Source organism: Camelina sativa, chromosome 7, assembly GCF_030686135.1.
Source record: "Camelina sativa cultivar CO46 ecotype springtype chromosome 7, ASM3068613v1".
NCBI classification, from domain to species: domain Eukaryota; kingdom Viridiplantae; phylum Streptophyta; class Magnoliopsida; order Brassicales; family Brassicaceae; genus Camelina; species Camelina sativa.
This window is the reverse complement of record NC_141886.1, coordinates 15,926,749-15,942,295: the sequence shown is the minus strand read 5'-3', so window position 1 is coordinate 15,942,295 and position 15,547 is coordinate 15,926,749. Positions and strand designations below refer to the sequence as shown.

Here is a 15,547-nt window from a genome sequence, read left to right as displayed (position 1 = left end):
TGTGTACTTTTCTAAATAATCTATGAACACAAAGATTTTGGTAAGTTTAGAATACACGAAATGAAAAAGGCTTTAGCCCATAAGATCCGACCTACCGGATTCGAATCAATGACCTAAGGATAATCTGCGTCTACTACAGTCCTCCGCTCTACCAACTGAGCTAAGGTCGGTTTTTATTATAAGATTATGCGCATGTAGATGATTCGACATAGTACTTCTAATGGATTTGGAAAGTATGTAGAGGAGTAGTAGAAAAAGGTGAGTTAATTAGTATATTTAACGTTGTCATGTTGTGTTGCATTTTCATATCACAATTATATTTTACATTTAAATTACATGACGGAAAACCATTAAAAGCTCTATAACCTAACAATACACAATTTTAGAACTTACACGCACAATAAATGAAAACGTGAACGGCAGGATTCGAACCTGCGCGGGCAAAGCCCACATGATTTCTAGTCATGCCCGATAACCACTCCGGCACGTCCACTCTTATACAAAAATAGACCTATCCATATACTATTCTCTTTCATAAATGCTGGGGTACAGTGAGAATTGTGGATAAGTCTAAGCATGACTCACTCTATTTATAATATAGATAAGAATATGAAAACCACAACGCTTGTTCGGCTCTCTTTATGTTTCAAGAATCATAATACATTTTCTGAATTCGAAAACAATTTTTTTGAAGAGTTCCTTTGTTGATGTATTTTACATCTACTTATCTATCTGCATGTAATACGTAGATGTGGGCTATGATTGTTTATATTATTGGAAAAGTAAGGCATACAAATCGTGGAAGAAAGTGGCAAGGGTTCTTCACTACGCTTGTAGGAACGTTGACGATTCGTAAGCACTAGCCACGAGCCTTTAAATATAATTGTTCATATACAACTTTAATTTGATCTTTCAAAAACACTATGATCGTATGGGTTTTTAAAGCATAGAATAGAGGAAAGCTCAAAGTATTTTTTTACTTAGTGTACTATAAAATCAATTCTTATGCTATCACAATTGTATAAACCTAAAACATACCAATCGAGTAAAAAAAGAATTCGATCAAAAGCTTTTGTTTAAGTCCTATATTCTTGCCAGCGTGCATTGGTTAGATCCAATATTCAAAAAAGAGTAAAGGACTTAAACATATGGGAGAAAACCCAACATATGGGAGAAAATTCCGACCTACCGGATTCGAACCAGTGACCTAAGGATATTCTGCTTCAACTACAGTCCTCCGCTCTACCAACTGAGCTTAGGTCGGATTGTATTATACTTGATTCGTGTGTACTTTTCTAAATAATCTATGAACACAAAGATTTTGATAAGTTTAGAATACACAAAATGAAAAAGGCTTTAGCCCATAAGATCCGACCTACCGGATTCGAACCAATGACCTAAGGATAATCTGCGTCTACTACAGTCCTCCGCTCTACCAACTGAGCTAAGGTCGGTTTTTATTATAAGATTATGCGCATGTAGATGATTCGACATAGTACTTCTAATGGATTTGGAAAGTATGTAGAGGAGTAGTAGAAAAAGGTGAGTTAATTAGTATATTTAACGTTGTCATGTTGTGTTGCATTTTCATATCACAATTATATTTTACATTTAAATTACATGACGGAAAACCATTAAAAGCTCTATAACCTAACAATACACAATTTTAGAACTTACACGCACAATAAATGAAAACGTGAACGGCAGGATTCGAACCTGCGCGGGCAAAGCCCACATGATTTCTAGTCATGCCCGATAACCACTCCGGCACGTCCACTCTTATACAAAAATAGACCTATCCATATACTATTCTCTTTCATAAATGCTGGGGTACAGTGAGAATTGTGGATAAGTCTAAGCATGACTCACTCTATTTATAATATAGATAAGAATATGAAAACCACAACGCTTGTTCGGCTCTCTTTATGTTTCAAGAATCATAATACATTTTCTGAATTCGAAAACAATTTTTTTGAAGAGTTCCTTTGTTGATGTATTTTACATCTACTTATCTATCTGCATGTAATACGTAGATGTGGGCTATGATTGTTTATATTATTGGAAAAGTAAGGCATACAAATCGTGGAAGAAAGTGGCAAGGGTTCTTCACTACGCTTGTAGGAACGTTGACGATTCGTAAGCACTAGCCACGAGCCTTTAAATATAATTGTTCATATACAACTTTAATTTGATCTTTCAAAAACACTATGATCATGTGGGTTTTTAAAGCATAGAATAGAGGAAAGCTCAAAGTATTTTTTTACTTAGTGTACTATAAAATCATTTCTTATGCTATCACAATTGTATAAACCTAAAACATACCAATCGAGTAAAAAAAGAATTCGATCAAAAGCTTTTGTTTAAGTCCTATTTTCTTGCCAGCGTGCATTGGTTAGATCCAATATTCAAAAAAGAGTAAAGGTCACAACGCTATAAAAACCCAACATATGGGAGAAAATTCCGACCTACCGGATTCGAACCAGTGACCTAAGGATATTCTGCTTCTACTACAGTCCTCCGCTCTACCAACTGAGCTAAGGTCGGATTGTATCATACTTGATGCATGTGCACTTTTCTAAATAATCTATGAACACAAAGATTTGCATAAGTTTAGAATACACGAAATGAAAAAGGCTTTAGCCCATAAGATCCGAGCTACCGTATTCGAACCAGTGACCTAAGGATAATTTGCGTCTACTACAGTCCTCCGCTCAACCAACTGAGCTAAGGTCGGTTTTTATTATAAGAATATGCGCATGTAGATGATTCGACATAGTACTTCTAATCGATTTTAAAAGTATGTAAAAGAGTAGTAGAAAAAAGGTGAGTTAATAAGTATATTTAATGTTGTCATGTTGTGTTGCATTTTCATATCACAATTATATTTTACATAAAAAGTACATGACGGAATCCCATTAAAAGCTCTATAACCCAACAATACACAATTTTAAAACTTACACGCACAATAAATGAAAACGTGAACGGCAGGATTCGAACCTGCGCGGGCAAAGCCCACATGATTTCTAGTCATTCCGGATAACCACACCGGCACGTCCACTCTTATACAAAAATAGACCTATCCATATACTATTCTCTTTCATAAATGCTGGTGTTCAGTTAGAATTGTTGATTAGTCTAAGCATGACTCACTCGATTTATAATCTAGATAAAAATATGAAAACCACAACGCTTGTTCGGCTCTCTTTATGTTTCAAGAATCATAATACATTTTCTGAATTCGAAAACAATTTTTTTGAAGAGCTCCCTTGTTGATGTATTTTACATCTACTTATCTATCTGCATGTAATACGTAGATGTGGGCTATGATTGTTTATATTATTGGAAAATTAAGGCATACAAATCGTGGAAGAAAGTGGCAAGGGTTCTTCACTACGCTTGTAGGAACGTTGACGATTCGTAAGCACTAGCCACGAGCCTTTAAATATAATTGTTCATATACAACTTTAATTTGATCTTTCAAAAACACTATGATCATATGGGTTTTTAAAGCATAGAATAGAGGAAAGCTCAAAGTATTTTTTTACTTAGTGTACTATAAAATCATTTCTTATGCTATCACAATTGTATAAACCTAAAACATACTAATCAAGTGAAAAAAGAATTCGATCAAAAGCTTTTGTTTAATTCCTATTTTCTTGCCAGCGTGCTTTGGTTAGATCCAATATTCAAAAAAGAGTAAAGGTCACAACGCTATAAAAACCCAACATATAGGAGAAAATTCCGACCTACCGGATTCGAACGAGTGACCTAAGGATATTCTGTTTCAACTACAGTCCTCCGCTCTACCAACTGAGCTAAGGTCGGATTGTAATATACTTGATGCATGTGCAGTTTTCTAAATAATCTATGAACACAAAGATTTGCATAAGTTTAGAATACACAAAATGAAAAAGGCTTTAGCCCATAAGTTCCGACCTACCGGATTCGAACAAGTGACTTAAGGATAGTCTGCGTCTACTACAGTCCTCCGCTCTACCAACTGAGCTAAGGTCGGTTTTTATTATAAGATTATGCGCATGCAGAGGATTCGGCATAGTACTTCTAATCTATTTTAAAAGTATGTAAAAGAGTAGTAGAAAAAAGTTGAGTTAATTAGTATATTTAACGTTGTCATGTTGTGTTGCACTTTTATATCACAATTGTATTTTACATAAAAATTACATGACGGAAAACCATTAAAATCTCTATAACCCAACAATACACAGTTTTAGAACTTACACGCACAATAACTGAACGGTAGGATTCGAACCTGCGCGGGCAATGCCCACATGATTTCTAGTCATGCCCGATAACCACTCCGGCACGTCCACTCTTATACAAAAATAGACCTATCCGTATACTATTCTTTTCATAAATGCTGGTGTTCAATGAGAATTGTGGATTAGTCTAAGTATGACTCCACTACAAGAAAACACGGTTTTTCCGACTACAATCGGCGACTAAATGCATAGTCTTTAAATTTAGAGAGTATGTTGCGACTACTTAGCGACGAATCTTATATAGTCGTGTATTAGTCGCTAATTTGCAACAAAAATATTGAGTCGCTAAATTAGTCGCTAAATGGCGACAAAAAAGCGACGAAGTAAGGAAGTTGTGAAAGTTGTCGCAAAATAGTCGCTAATTAGAACCTAATTGTGTAGTTGCTTTTGTTGTCGTAAATTAGGTGACTATTTTACGACAATATTTTGGGACAATATTTTGCGACACGCCGCAAATGTCGCAAAATAGTCGCTAAAAATTGGTTTAAAACGTTTTTAGCATTGCGGAGTAGGTGTACCTGTATTTTGTGACTACGTGATATAGTCACTTTTTAGTAGCTAAATATGCCTTATAAACTGAGCTCACCATTCGTTTTTCTCACTCACAGAAACACAAAGCAACAAAAAAAAAACGAGATCATAGATATTTAAAATAATATCTGGAAGTTACAATTATAGTAATTTCCGAGAGTGGATGTACAAGAGGATCGATGAGGTGTTGGGAAATTTTAAAGAAGAGTTCAGAGCCGGGAAGGAGCAGTTCATCCAATTTTCAAATAGCCAGCCTTTTGCACAAGAAAACGGGGTAAGTTTTTTTGCCCTTGTAGTAGGTGTAAAAACGGGAAGCGTTTTCTAGGAACTAGAATTTGGAATCATCTTTTTAGTTATGGGTTTATGCCAGATTATTATGTTTGGTATAAGCATGGGGAAGAAATTAATATGGATATAGGAACGAGTACTGTTGATCCGACATTTATTAGTGGGAGTGAGGAAGTGGGTAATGTAGTAGAAGATAGATATGTGGATATGGTGAATGATGCATTTCCTTCTAATGAGGGTTTTGATGATAACTATCAATGGGATGGGGGTTATCAGAGTGTAGAAGAACCAGTACTTAACCATTCAAAAAAAATTTATGACTTGTTAGAAAGTGCAAAAACTCCAATATATGATGGTTGTCGTGAAGGTCAGTCACAATAATCTTTAGCTGCTAGAGTTATGCAAAATAAGGCAGATTATAATATGAGTGAAAAGTTAGTGGATTCAGTATGTGAAATGTTGAGTGATTATTTACCAGAAGGAAACCAGGCTATGGGTTCTCATTACGAGACAGAGAAATTGATGCGCAATTTAGGACTCCCATATCATACAATTGATGTTTGTATAAACAATTGTATGTTATTTTGTAAAGATGACAAAAAGGAAGAAAAATGTTTGTTTTGTGATGCACCAAGATGGAAGCCTAAGAATGACCGACGCAGAACGAAAGTACCATATAGTCGTATGTGGTACTTACCTATTGGTGATAGACTGAAGAGAATGTATCAGAGTCACAAGACTGCAGCAGCAATGCGATGGCATGCCGAGCACCAAGCAAAGGTGGGAGAAATTAGTCATATGTCTGATGCAGCGGAGTGGAAGTATTTTCAAGAACAAAATCCTCAATTTGCTGAAGAACCCCGTAACGTGTATTTGGGATTGTGTACTGATGGGTTCAATCTATTTGGGATGTCTCGTCACCATTCATTATAGCCAGTGATATTGAAGCCACATAATCTACCCCCTGGTATGTGCATGGATGCTGAGTTCTTGTTTCTTACAATTCTGAATTTTGGTCCAAACCATCCGCGAGCAAGTCTTGATGTCTTTCTCCAACCTCTTATTGATGAGTTAAAAGAGTTGTGGTCTACTGGAGTCGATGCATACGATGTGTCCTTGGGCCAAAATTTCAACCTAAAATTAGTGCTGATGTGGATGATAAGCGACTTTCCTCCGTATGGCATATTATCTGGATGGACAACACATGGTAAATTGTCTTGTCCAGTTTGCATGGGCGATATAACGTCTTTTTATCTACCAAATGGAAGGAAGACATGATGGTTTGATTGCCATCGGAGATTTCTTTCTCCTGATCATCCTCTGAGGAGGAATAAAAAAGACTTCCTAAAGGGAAAAGACGCTATAAGAGAGTATCCACCAAAGTCCTTGACCGGTGAGCAAGTTTATTTTGAGCGGTTGAACCCTGTAAATCCTCCAAGAACCAAGGACGTCGGTGGAAATGGTCATGAAAGGAAGATGCATGGATATGGAAAGCACCATAACTGGCACAAGGAAAGCATTTTATGGTCGCTACCGTATTGGAAGGACCTTAATCTCCGACATAATATTGATGTGATGCATACAGAGAATAATTTTTTGGACAATATCATGTACACTCTTATACGTGTGAAATGTAAATCAAAAGATTCCGTCATGTCAAGGTTAGATATAGAAAAGTTATGTTCTCGGCAACACTTACATCTTGACAGTAGGGGTAAAGCACCTTTCCCGCCCTATACATTGACAGACGAAGCCAGAACAAGCTTATTGGAATGTGTGAAATACTCTGTTAAATTCCCATATGGCTATTCAGCAGACTTAGCTAGTTGTGTTGATATGGAAAATGGAAAATTTTCAGGCATGAAGAGCCATGACTGCCATGTTTTCATGGAGCGGTTACTTCCATTTATCTTTGCAGAACTCCTTGACCGGAATGTCCACCTTGCGTTATCAGGTATATTAATTAATTATTTAAAGTTCTATATATATATATATATATATATGAAAGTGAGTCATTGTGTTTCCGTAATTAATGTGATGAATTTTGAATAAATATAATATTTTAGGGGTTGGAGCATTTTTCCGGGACTTATGCTCGAGAACTTTGCAAACAAATCGACTTCAAATTTTAAAACAGAACATTGTTTTAATCCTCTGCAATTTGGAAAAGATATTTCCACCATCCTTTTTTGATGTGTTGGAGCACCTGCCTATACATCTTCCCTACGAAGCTGAATTGGGAGGCCCTGTCTAATATAGGTGGATGTATCCTTTTGAAAGGTTTTTCAAAAAATTGAAAGGAAAAGCAAAGAACAAAGATATGCAGCAGGATCAATTGTTAAATCATATATCAAAGACGGGATAGCTTATTTCTCTAAGAACTACTTTGCTGCGAACATACGAACAAAATCAAGGTGAGTAATTAAGAGTAAATATTTTTAATGTGATATTTAATTTAATAGTCATAATAATTACTTTTTAATTTTATGGTCAGATTAACAAGATTTGATAAAGGTGAAGCGTTTGAATATCATGTCCCTGGAGTACCCTCTATATTTACTCAAGTTGGCCGTCCTAGTGGAGAAATGAATGAAATATGGCTTTCAGGTGATGACTATCGTTCCGCACACGCATATGTTTTACGGAATTGTGACTATTTTTAACCAATTGAGAGGTATATAATTAGTTATATGTCACAAATTAGTTACATTTTAAGATATCTAATTCCACCATATTTTCTCATATACATTTGTGGTGATCTGGTCTTTCTATATTTAGTATGTTCGAGGATTATATTTCGGCAAAATATCCAGGACTTAGCGAGAACTCCAATATATATATATATATATATATATATATATATATACTATGTAATAGATAAACTATGTAATATAATCTTAGTACTTTAAGCTATGTAATATAAATTATGTACTTTAATTTATATGTAAACAATATGAAACTATAACTATGTCAAATTATTAGCTGAATTGTTAAAAAAAAAATTAAAAACATATTAACATTGGGGTTACTCGAACCCGAGCCTGAAGAGACTAACTATAGTACATTAACCATCTGAGCCATTAACTCTTTTGTGATTAAGTCAACAACGTATACTTTATATTGACTATCTGATATCATATAATTGGATCACATGCTGTTGGGCCCTAAACCATCCGCAGCCCAACAATCTAAACCTAAAACCCAATTCTTTTTAACAAAACCTAAACCTAATTCAGAAAACCTAAACCTAAGCCGAATCTCTTCTTCTCCTTTGCAATCTCTCTTCTTCTTCGATTAAACCTAATAGCCGACTGATCAAAGTTTCTTCTTCTTCTTAGTTTCAATCTATCTTCTTCTTCTTATTTTCAATCTCTCTCTCTTCTTCTTCGATTAAACCACTTGATGTCTTCGACGGTTAAGAAAACAAAAAAGAGAAAGGTTGCACCCAACCTCTCTTAGAGAGCCGCACCATCTAACCCATCCGCAGCCTTTCATCTCACCAACCCTCAGAAAGTCGGACCATCTAACCCATCCGCAGCTGTTCATCAAACCAACCCTCTACCATCTTAGTACAATTTCACCCCGACTGCTCGAATTCCTCCGCTGTTCATGCCGTCGGAGGAAGAACGTGTTATCCCCCAACAACTACGAGCACCCAATTTCTAGAACTTCCCACCGCCACAGACGACTTTCCAGAGCTTCGGCAATCGAGTTCCTGATCCGCCTGTTCCATCGCCTGAGGTTCGAAACAATCCACTGAATCCATCGGAGGATCAAATGTTGTCTCCACCGCATCACTCCCATGGAAGTCAACCATCTTCTCAAGGTAACAACTACGAGCCTCAACTCCAGGATGACACGATGCAATCTCTAACCGCCCTCCTCATGATGCCTGGCCGTGAGACGTTTACCACAGTTCTATCTCCTCAACCACTGGCGAAGACGACTTGGTATGTTTCGCTTCCTGTGAATTGTGTGGAACTCGATGGTTTGATTCGGTTAATTAAAAAAAAAAATTGGTTCTCATAGTGTTCTTCGTTTGATTCAAACTTTGTTGATTCAAATTATATATATATATATATAGTTTGTTTTATTCAATGTTTGTGTTCCATTGTAGTGTCCGAGTAGATAATTTGACTTTCTCTCGAACCATAGTAATTTTATTTGATCAGATCATTGAATTGTGTGGAAGGATCCCATGTGTTGTTTGTTTGATTCAGAGTTTCTATTTGATTCGTTTAATTAAGACAAAGCTCTAGTTCTCATAGTGTTGTTTGTTTGATACTTGGTATGTTTTGCTTTGTAATATGACAAACAATTAGCGTTCGATTATTGTAGTTAGTTTGATCAGTTAGAAAGATCAAACGATCAAAGTTATTAACTGAAACAATACACAATTTTAGAACTTACAAGCACAATATATGAACACGTGAACGACAGTATTCGAGGATAACATCATACAGCTCCATTGGACTGATAAGCAAATCCGCTGGCCACGACTCCCCTGCGATATGAATACCAACTCCCCTCGCTCGTCCAATGACTCTCAGGAACTTGCCTCCCGCAACTCTGACAACTCCTGCTCGCACTTCGGGATCTCCTCTGATATAAGCTCTCTCTGCACACTCCGCAGTTATGAAGCTTTGAATAGCTCAAGAATCGAACATAACGTGGGACCTAAACCGGCCTACCAACAAGGTCCTTACACAAAACTCATATGTTGAGAACCTAACACTTTATCACAGGCAAAACATAAAATCTTAACCTATTGAAATTCACAAAGACTATGTACGAGAAATTATACATGTGACCCAGCACTGGTTCAACCAGCCTCTGCTGTCGTGTACACCTGTGGTGCCTACTCACTTTATGCCACCTACTGCACTCCCAGTTGCACTACATGCTGCACCGCTTCCACTGCCATCTGCTGCAACTAGGGACACTTGGGTTTGATGTGCACAGGCTCCCTGTAATGATAGCATACACGAACCGCTGTCGTCGCAACACTCCTCTAGGGACAGCTAGGCACCTTGTGATCCATGCTTCGACACCCAAAGCACCATGCACCACTCGGCCTATGCGTAGCCTCCCACTTCCTCTTGGTTCTCTACGCAGGCTTACCGACCTTGCCAGATTCTCCATGATGTTGTGCCTTCCTAGGCTGAACTGTTGGACTAACCATCACTAACTGTGCCCGGATGTCCTCCTCAATCCCTTTACAATGGACCCTCAAATCATCACGAAGGGATCTCATAAACCTCCTGATTTGAGCCTCCTTAGACTCCATCGCCCGACCCCCAAATACCAGAAGTTAACTGAACTCCAAGTCCAGCTCTCGCACTTACCGAGTCCTCTGAGATAACTATAGGAACTACACCTCCAACCGGTCTAATTCCTCTCGAGGAAAATACTTGCGGTTGAACTCCTCTATGAAGTCAGCCCAAGTCATCTCCCTCTGCACTCTCCTAGAAGCCACAAATTTCCACCACAACTGAGCATCACATGTAAGGCTGTGGAACCCTATATCCACCCAAAAGTGTTCAGGACATCTGAGAGACTGAAAGTTATGTTCCACTCTCGTCCTCCACGCATCAGCAACAGTAGGACCAGTACCTCCCGAAAAAAAACCGCTCAGTACCAATATAGCTCATCTCTCTTAGCATACTGACATAAAAAGAATGAATTCCTACATCCACAGCCACTCGCTGCTGCACCCCGCCGCCACTGGCGGTACTACCGGTGCTTACGTCGGTACCACTCCCGGTATCCGCTCCAACAGTTGTGTCAACAAGCCTGCAAGGTAAACGCCTTCTCCAGAGGCTCCACCTGCTGGGACTCCCGCACCCGGAACCCTAGCATCACCAGCCAACCCGGCACTGACACCGCCCACACCGACTCTATCAGAGCCTATGGTCCTATCAGTACCCTCGCCGGCCACACTCATGGACCCCTCCTGGAAGCCCTGCGACTCGCCAACACCCTCAGCAATCACACTCTGATCTACGGTATCACTAACCGCTGGGCCTCTGCCCCTATAACGACCACGTCCGCGTCCACGACTAGTAACAGCACCACCTCTAACCATCTGCACTACCATGAACAGAAGGCTAAGAAAACAAACTCAACATAATACAAAACAAAAAATCACCGTGGAATCACACTGCATGCTCGAAGAGGCTGTTCTAGGAACTCATGCCACACACAATTTACTAACTGACATAATCAGTCAAAGCATGTAAATCCACAACATCTACAGCACAAAGCCTAGTGAACCTAAACTTAGAACCGTAAGGGCTCTGATACCAAACTGAAATGACCCGATCCAATTTTTTTTAATAAAATAATAATAATAAACTAAACTAGTGGTCTCACACCCATTAGTCACCTAATCACAAACAACCAACAGCGGAACATAACCAACATAATACCATTAAACCAATAATTCAATCCAACGGAGTCATAAAACATGAAACCAGCAACCTAACAATGTTCTAATAACTCATCTCTAACAATCTAACAGAAGTTAGACCACAATCGACGAGACACTAGAACCTCCTCCTCTTCATCGCCTTGATTCCACGATCACACTTTTCCTTTCCCTACACCAAAACACATATGAGATGCGTGAGTATTTTATAAATAGTTAGTGAGGCAATTCTCCCATCTATTGGGCTATACACACAAGCAATAGAGGAAACACTAACCATCAAACAACAATCAATAACCAAACAACAAACCAGAAAACTACATCGACCGACATCAACTCATGCATCGACCGACACCAACTGGATACGCATCGACCAACACAGGCTTGCATCGACCGACGCAAGGTACACTTGCATCGACGGACGCATGCTCGATATTGCACGAAATCTCTAATTGCATCGACCGATGCCTCCACATGCACGCCATTGTCCCTTTCAAGACTTCTTCCACGTCTTGACCTCTCATAGCTGCCATGGCATTGATCTTTTCATCAAGCATTGCCCGTTTCAACAAATTATCCACAAACTGTCGTTCTCCAATGTTTTCACGGTTTGCGTCCGTGTTCTCAATCTCACTAACATCAGCAAACTCATCTTTAGATTGCATCCTGTGCACAAGTTGATAAAAAGCATAAAACATTAAAACCCGAGATATGGAGACCCATTGGTAACACAAATCTGTACAAATTTTAAAGCGCAGGTTAACAACTCTTACGAAATAATACAAAATTGCAATAAAGATCATGTAGATTTCATCTATACGGAAGTGTTTTTAGTAAACCTCAAAGCGGTAGCAGCTTTACAAGGTTGCCAATCAAAACCATTGTTTAAGAAAAAAATTCTATGTATTTTGTTCATCAAACTATGGAGTTGCTGCTTTTCATGGATGGAACGAAGTACTGATCATGAACAAAAACCCTAATTTTAAGCCTAATATCTTATTCTCACATCGACATAGAAAGTGTATTATCGTAACTTTTGACGATAGTGTATTATCGTAACTTTTTACAAAATTTTAGATTATTTAACTGTAATATATATATATATATATTTTTTCTTTTTTTGAAACAGCTTCTTTAGTTATGTAGAGCTGAGTGGATTGCAATGTAAAACATTAACATAAAACTTGTACATCTTATTATATAAACCTTGATGACAAAATTACTAATTAACAAGATCGTGATACGTGTTAATTGTATCATTGAGATGTTGACAAATGTCAATGCTAAATTTAGAAAAAATTTGTAAAATAAAAATGTAAAAATTCAAAATTTACTATTAAAAAGGTTTTATATAAAAGGAAAAAAAAAAAAAAAAAAAAAAAAAAAAAAAACCTAATTTAATATAAAATCTTTTAAAGAAAAAAAACTTGGTAAATTTCCAAATGTAAAACAAAAGTTTTGTTTTTAACGGTTTTAAAAATATTAAAAGAAAATTATAAAATTTAAACAGCTTTAAAATTTGGAAAAGATCATTATAAGGAAATTCAAAATTATAATATTGTTTACTTCATTTAATTTTAAGTTGCTAATTTTACAAGAAAAAGGATTACTTTTTATATAAGATAAAAAAATGATTATGAAAATTATATAATTAATTATTGTTTATAAAACAATGTAAATATTCACCTTTACAAAAAGAAAACGATTGTTGAAGTAAAAACAAAACAAAAAATCGTCTCATATTTTTTTCACCAATCAAATAATTTATTCAAAAAGACTGCTATAATAATATATAATATAGAAGTATGTAAGATTAACGTATGCGTTTTTGTAACTATAAAAATGTTAGAGTGAAAAGACATATAATAAATTATTTAATGTATTCATAAAGACAATGTGTTTGTAGCAGTAAAGATTAAAGAGTAGCTTTTAACAGTAATGTAGATAGTAGATTTGTAAATGGATATTCATTAGTGTATTATAGCAAAAAAAAAACAACGATTTTCTATAACTAAAAGTTTATCACATGACTTTTATACATAGTTTTTACTTATGAAAAGAATTAAATATATATTCTTTGTTAAATTTTATGTTATTTAATAACCTTGAACTCATCTACAACTATTTACTTTAACTAGAAGTGTATCTATTTACTTTTTTTTTTCAACCAAACAATAAATTAAAAGGAAAATTCTTGGTTAGTTGCCCAAGCCGGAGAGAAGGGGTTTACAAAAAGAACTTTAGAGATAAGAGAACGCAAAGAACGGATAAGATAATCCGCCTTTGTATTTGACGCACACGGGATCCAAGAGATGGAGAATAGTGGGAAGGACTCCAGCGAGTTAAACTCATCGAGCATGTTGGAGAAGGACGGACAATTTTCAAGAGACTGCACCATAGTGAGTAACTCAGCACAACCAGTCTCAAATTGTTGATAAGCGATCCCTGCAGCACGTATCCACTCCACGGCCCACAACAACGCTTCTAACTCCGAATGCAGGGGGAGGGGCTCCGTCTTAGACACTTGGCCCCTAACAACAAGGTTCGCTACTCACCAACACAACACCACCAGCCCAATCCTGAATGCACATTGTTTGCTTTCCAAGAACCATCAACCTGACAACGAGGTGAAGAAACATGGACATCCAAAGAAGGAGATGGAGCTGTCATGACCGCCGAAAGAGGGCGCCTTCTCCCAGGCGAAATTATCGCTCAAAGCCTGAGAAATTATATTATTTGTCTCGATCTCTAAACTTTGAAATTTTTTTTTATTTATGGTCATCCAGATTGCCCATAAAATGGTAACTGAAGAAGTTGATCATGATCACCCTGTTGAGAGGCATCCCTCCAGAAAATAAAATCCAAATTCAAGTAAATCGACTCATATGAAAAACCCTCTGACGAGACCGGAATCGGATATAAATCCCAAACTTCACACGAGCGAGGACATTCAAAGAAAACGTGATCAATAGTCTCAACCGCAATGTCACACTTTTTACCGCAAATATCACACACCTCAATGTATTTATTTACTTTTCTAGATAGGTTTTACTTACGAAAAATATTTACTTTATATTTTTTATTAAATTTTATTTTATTTTAAAAACTCTAAACCCGCACATCGGGCGGGTCCTAATCTAGTAAATTATAAATATACAATACAAAGTTTGATCGTTAAGGATATTTCTTTTTGCCAGTATAATAAGTCAACTGGTTGATTATTATTTGAGAAATACCCTAGATTAGCACTATTTTAGGTTTTTCTTCCAAAACTAGGCACACATCCTTAAATTTTCCAAATGTAACATTTTTATTATATTAATATTTCTTTAAAACTAATTATGAAAAAAATGAAACAATTATAATCACGGGAATCTTACCACTTTGATTTTGGTGAAGCTTTTGATCTGAGATTCAATTTCAATCTCAAATCTTCTTCTTCTACAACATTAGATATTAACCAGAATTTTCAGATTAATTTCTGCAGATGACGAATCCACCGCCATGCCACCGTCGTTTCACCCTTGCGAATCCCCATCTCCACAACCACGAAAATGGACTCAGCGATGGTGAGATTCGCAGCTACAGTGAGATTGTACGGACCACAAAACAGTCTGGTGTTTTCGTATCTCCCATCTTTAATCAGATGCCACAACGAAATTGCTTATCTTGGAATACTATAATCAAAGGTTTCAGTGAGAGTGAAGTTGTAATCGCGATCACATTTTTATGTGAGATAATGAGTGGTGACTTTGTTGAACTGGTTCACTTTTTTGTCTATGCTTAAGGCTTGTGCGAAAACAAGGAAGATTCAATAGGTAAGCGTTGATGTTAATGGGTTTCAAGTTCTTACTTCACATGTAATTAAAAGATGCAAACTTTATTCAAAATTTCCAATCTTTTGGGGGACGATGTGGTTTTGTCATTAATTTCGGTGATGGGATATGTGACTTCATCGGTTTTGATATAGTCAGCTATTAGTGTCAATGAGGCAGAGTACAATGGTAGATGATCTTTTGGT

General features: G+C 36.9%; 3 non-coding genes across 3 annotated transcripts; all 3 read right to left on the bottom strand.

Annotated features, from left to right (window-relative positions):
- Positions 1–411: 411 nt before the first annotated feature.
- Positions 412–493, bottom strand: TRNAS-AGA (transfer RNA serine (anticodon AGA)). The gene has a single exon. It is a non-coding gene; the product is annotated as a tRNA-Ser (tRNA).
- A 1,202-nt stretch (positions 494–1,695) lies between these two features.
- On the bottom strand, positions 1,696–1,777 carry TRNAS-AGA (transfer RNA serine (anticodon AGA)). Its single transcript has one exon. It is a non-coding gene; the product is annotated as a tRNA-Ser (tRNA).
- Positions 1,778–4,249: 2,472 nt separating this feature from the next.
- TRNAS-AGA (transfer RNA serine (anticodon AGA)) lies at positions 4,250–4,331 on the bottom strand. Its single transcript has one exon. It is a non-coding gene; the product is annotated as a tRNA-Ser (tRNA).
- Between the last annotated feature and the right edge of the window lie 11,216 nt (positions 4,332–15,547).